This window comes from Psammomys obesus, unplaced genomic scaffold (assembly GCF_907164565.1).
Source record: "Psammomys obesus unplaced genomic scaffold, mPsaObe1.curated_primary_1811, whole genome shotgun sequence".
In the NCBI taxonomy this organism is placed as follows: Eukaryota; Metazoa; Chordata; class Mammalia; order Rodentia; family Muridae; genus Psammomys; species Psammomys obesus.
The window spans coordinates 25670176-25676010 of record NW_026596040.1 but is presented as its reverse complement, the minus strand read 5'-3'; positions in this window follow the sequence as shown (position 1 = coordinate 25676010).

The window sequence follows — 5835 nt, the reverse complement described above, 5'->3', positions numbered from 1 at the left end:
AAAAAAAAAAAAAAAAGATGTAAATCCTGAATATAATTACTTATGCATGCTTAAAAGGTAAGACACAGCAGAAAGGTCAATGCTTCTTGCTATAAAAGTACTGTTGAATGCAAACTGACTTCAAGATGTTGGCAGTCACTGCTACTGGGTTAAAGTATCTGTGGATTCTAGTGGTGATAGCGTTACAAATATTGTACTTTGTGCTTTCATCTTAACAGAAGGGGCACCATGTATCTGTTAGAAATCAGGAAAGACTCAAACACTAAAACGTACTTTTTCCTCTCCAAGGTCCTAGACCTTTGGGGTGCCTTTGGCATGAGGAGTTCTGGGATCAGATGGTACATCCTTTAAATGCAGCTTCTAATTGTATGTTTCCTCCTAATTTTACATCTCTTTGTTCTTTGTTCTGATTTCCAGGAAATGACTTTTGTTTTCCATCCTTTGGTTGAATTTTCTAAAGTTAAACTTTAAATGTCTAAATGATTCTCTTTTGTTCTCAGAGCTTCCTTAATTGTAATGCCTTTGCTTTTAATCTGAAATATTCTTTCCTGTTTTCTGAAGACAGAAAATAAAGGTCACTTTCCATTCTCTTCTAGTCCTTATATCACTGTGTCTTCATCATCATTACTGTTTGGTTACTAGTAACCCTGAGTTCAAAATAAGCACCACAGGACTTGACTGATGGTACCTGTTATCTCTTCCATAATTTCTCTTTAACGGTAGAGGTTTTGTTTTTGTTTTCCTTAAGTTGGTATATAATATAGCTCAATGAACTACAAAAGGTCAAAGTGGAACACTTGCTCTACTGTGCCATGGGTCTCCTGTGACCTTTCCCAGTAAATATCCCCTCTGAGGATGCAAAATAAGTCTTGCCCATTCTTGAACATCATATAAATGAATAAACAGAATCATACACCATTTACATCCTCTCTTGGACCTGGCTCTTTTCATTCAACACACCTTCAACATTTACATGTATTAGTAAAGGTTCAGTCTCCTTTTTCCCTGACTAATGCCTTATGGTATGAATATATTACATTATTTGTCCACTTACTATATACTTGTTTCCAATTTTTGACAACTATGAACAATGCTTACTGAACCTCTGCATTTATTCATGTTATATACATGTATATCACAGTGTGTGTGGCCGGCAAAGGACAAGCTGTGGGAGTCCTTTTGCAGTGTGAGTTCTGGGGACGAAACCCAAATCACCTGGCACAGCTCATGTGATTTACTCAGAGAAGCCATCGTGTAGGCACCTGTCTGTAGAATCTTAATCTCATCTTTTAAAAAAATTAAAATACAATTAAAAAAACAACAACATTTGTGGACGATGTTGCTGATTTCACTCACTTTTTGTGGTATCTCTCTGGGATTGCATCATTTCTTGCTGAGGTGTATGCTTTCATAGTGAATGTTGGTGGATGGCGAATTCTGGGGCCTTGATTTGGCCTCATTTTTCCAGTTGTCTGCATCACCCTTGCCACTGTGAAATGATTGCGCCAGGTCTGTTAGCATCCATTATTGCTTCTGGGAAGCCTGAGACTTCTGGCTTATTACTTTCTAGGTAACCAGATTGCTTTTTCTCACTGGCAGCTCCTGAGAGTCTCCCCTCTGGAATTTATATTCTGGTCTCTTGTTAGGTTATTTTTGGTGTGGTTTCATTTTTATTTAATCATGATTGATGGAGCAAATGCTTTTGATGTAAGGTTTTATTTACAATTACACAATCTTCTCAGTCATTATCTTTCCAAACACCGCCTTTCATTATTCGCTCTTACTAGTCTCTTCATTTTTCCTTGTTATTATTAACATCCACCAAAATGTGTTAGGTATTCAAGTCCTGCAACTAGCTTTCCACAGTTCCTATACATGTTTATTTTAAACATATTTTCAGGACCAGGGAGATGGCTCAGCCGGTGGAAAACCACTTGCTATGTGGGCAAGCCCGACAACCTTGGTTCAGCCTCTGAGACCCACAGAAAAAGCTGGCTATGGTGGCGTGTATCTGTAATTGGAGCACTCCTGTGTGAGATGAGAACCAGAAACAGAGAATGAGCCTGGAGCCCATGGAGCATTGGGGCACTGCCGAGTAGAACTAAGAGAGGCCCTACCTCACCAAAGTGAAAGGAGGGTCCCTCAAATGCTGGCTTCTGACCTCTCCATGAGCATGGTGGCACACACACCCAACACACACCCATCCCAGATTTAAAACTTTTAAAAGTGTTTTTATATCCTGTCCTCCTTGGCTGCGTCAGGGCCTGGCACGCTGACTTCCAGTTGCCTGCACCTACCTCTCTCGCCCAGGACTCTTCTCTGGCTATCAGATCTACTACACCCCAGCTTTGAGCTGGAAACGTGCCGAGACATCCACAACTCCAGGGTCATGAGCTGAAGCCTCGCTAGCTTCTCCGGCATCCTTGCTTTTTGGGGGGATCACCCTGAAGTGCACAGTCTATACTTTCTCCCTCTTTCCTTGGGGAAAGAAACTCCACTTGCCTGTGCACTGCCAACTGGCTTGATAATGACCATTTAAGTGAATGTTTTCGCTTCCCTCCTTCATTACTTTCCTTCCTGTGTTTCTTTGCATTGTTGCCCAATTAATCATTCCATTTGAAATTATTTGTGTTAGCATAAACCGACTGTATGAAATAGTAGATTTCATGAAGACATTTTCACATGGCACATCCCCAGAGGTACCTGGGAGCCTTGGATACAGAATCCAAGCTGACTTACTGTCAGCTAAGTCCTAAACTGTTGGGGCCTTCTGGTATCTTGCTGCCCCCTGAATTTTGTCATATGGCTCAGCCTGGCTTCATGGCCTACTGCTTGGATACAATAGTGCATTCCTGGCTGACCTGGGGCTTTCGATAAGATCGTCTTCCTGAAATACCTTAAACCCTCCTCTCCCTCGGGGCTTCCTAAGTAACACTTCTGAGGAACTTTCCAAACAATTGTTATTAACACAACTTGTGACTCTGGTGGGTCATCCTGTGATTCCTAGTCACTTAGTAACCCTGCCAAAGGCAATTACATTCCTTCTGCCCTGCCTATATAGTTGTATGAAAAATTCGAATAAACTAAGACCTTGATCGGAGAAACTGTCTTGGTCTTCATTTCTCGCGCCCTGGTCCCCTTTTTCATTCCCACTCCCCCATTCAGGATCTTCGGTGACAGACCTGCAGGACCAGTCACCAAACCTGTTTTGTCCACGTAATAGGAGAAGCCGTCACCCCGCCAACCTGCTAACTCAAGCAGCGAAGCAGCTCCTCACTACTGTGCAGCCACTCATCTGAAATCATTGCAGAAGCACTTCCAAAGCTCTCCTGGCAGAGCTGGCCACCTGCACCACAGAGCCAAGGCGTGCATTACCTACACCGCGTGTGGGGAGGAAGGCAAACAAATGGCTAATAGCAGGGCCGGCTCTGGTCCTGAAGTGCTTTCTGCAGCGCCCGGAGCCTTACCACAGCGTGAAACACAGCCGAGCACCAGGAACCTCCTCCTTCCAGCAGTGTTTCCTTCCCACAAATTAAAACTGCATTTGTTTCAGCTGTGCTTCTGTCCACTCTGCTGTTAGGTTATTTAGGCAGCGAGCTGCTTAGGGACGGGGAGAGGCAGCCCGAGGTCACTCTTCTCTGACTTCTTAGTGGCTTTAGCCTGGGACTTACACCTGGAAAAGACCATCTAGAAGAGGCATCTAGGAACACACCATAGAGAAGAAGGGGACATCATTTTATAGCCCTTTGATGACAGGGTCCAAATGGTGAATCTTCATCCAAACTGGAAGATAAAATGTAGGCAATATCTTTAATAGGTACATTAAAATGTTACCTTGGGAAGAGCTTTTTTGTATCTTCTTTAATACAAGAGGGGTTGGTGAAAGGAATGACGCCGTGCTTTGCAAAGCCTCTGTCCCTCTGTCCACAGAACCTGGAATCCCTCTGTCTCACAGTCAATCATAAAAGACAGAAATATTATTCAAACCTCGCTCTTCCTTTGTAAGTAGGACTGGCCATGAAGAAGTTCTCCAATTGACTGTGTTCCAGTAGGACACAGAACCCTTATCACGGTCAGGATCCTGGCTCAGGAACAAGAAACACTGCAGAAATTCCAGAATGATATGAGCAGACAGGCCTGGCTGGGTTCTCTCCTCAGACCATCAGATCTGAACATATTACTACAGACCTATTTATTTTTCACTGAATCCAAGCATAATAAAAATAGACAATTTTCCATTGATTTGGGAGTCTGTGTAGAAAGGCTCACCTGTCATATATATATACACATATGTCTTTGAGGAATGATTTCAAGTTTCTAAGCTATCCTCCAACATGCCATGTGGATAAGAATGATTTTGACTTTCTGATTTTTCTGCCTCCACTTCCCAAATGTTGGGACCAAGTACACATACTGCCAGTTCATGCAGCATTATGCATTTGTAGCATGCTAACACATACGCTGAGCTAAATCCTCAGTCCTTCATGAAAAAAGAAATTCTTTTTGAGACAGGATCTCTCTATGTAGCTCCGAATGGCCCGGAACTCACTATGTAGAGCAGGCTGGTCTCTTATCTCTCAGAGATTTCCTAACCTCTGCTTCCCAAGTGCTGAGAATAAAGGCATACGCCATCGTGCCTAACCCCCGCCCCCCCCCCAATTTTTTATTACATAAGTTTATTATGCTTTTCTCGTCTTTAAAGAAAAGCTTTAAAAAGTAAGTCTTGGGTTTGTATGCCCAGTAATGGGTTTGTGTTGTCGTGCTTTGTTCGCATTGTTCCTTCCCTCGCTGGTCTCCTCTGTGCCCCTGCCCTCCCCAGGCCAGCATCCCTCTGCTTTAATGCTGTTACGTTTTCTCACATTAACCTGCCTTGCTACGCATTGTTGGCCATGATCCTTATGATGGAGAGAAGGCCATTCCTTTGCCACCTTATGCTAGTTAACCCTGTGTATACTGTGATTTGATGAATTGAAGTAGCTATCAGCTAAATGTTTCACAATATATTGATACATCGCCTCTCTTGGCATAACAGCGGTGTCGCAACGTCGCACGCAGCATCGACTGGAACGACTCCCTTCCCCACCCCATGGGAGTTTGGGGGCACTTTTGTCTACTATCGTACTTCAGTTTTCATTGTTGTGATAAACACTGGCTGGGCTGTCTTAGGTATCTATCGCTGTGATGAAACCATGACCAAAGCAACTTGGGGAGGAAAGGACTTATTTCATCTTACAAGCTCTCAGTTCGCACTTCTTCAGTGAGGGGAGCCGGGGAAGGAACTGAAGCAGAAGTCTTGGAGGAACACGGATTACTGGCTTGCTCCTTCTGGGATGCTCAGCCTCTTTTTTGTTTTTCTTTTCTTTCTTTCTTTATTCCCTTTTTTTAAAGATACATTTATTTATTTTATGTATATGAGTACTCTGACTGCATGTACACCTGCATGACAGAAGAGGGCATCAGACCCCAGTATAGGTGGTTGTGAGCTACCATGTGATTGCTGGGAATTGAAATTCAGGACCTCTGGAAGAGCAGACAGTGCTCTTAACCTCTGAGCCACCTCTCTAGCCTTCAGCCTCTTTTCTTGCAGAATCTGGGACCACCTACCTGCACAAGAGTGACACTCACTGCTCCGAGTGAGTCAGACCCTCCCACATTGAGCACTAGCTAAGAAACTATCCTACAGACTTGCCTTTAAAGCCAGTCTGGTGGGGCATTTTCTCAGTATAGGTCTCCTCTTCTCAACCCTAGATTGTATTCTGACTCTAGACTGTAACAAGTTGACAAAAAACAAACAAACAAACAAACAAACAAACAAAAAACCCCAAAAACAAACAA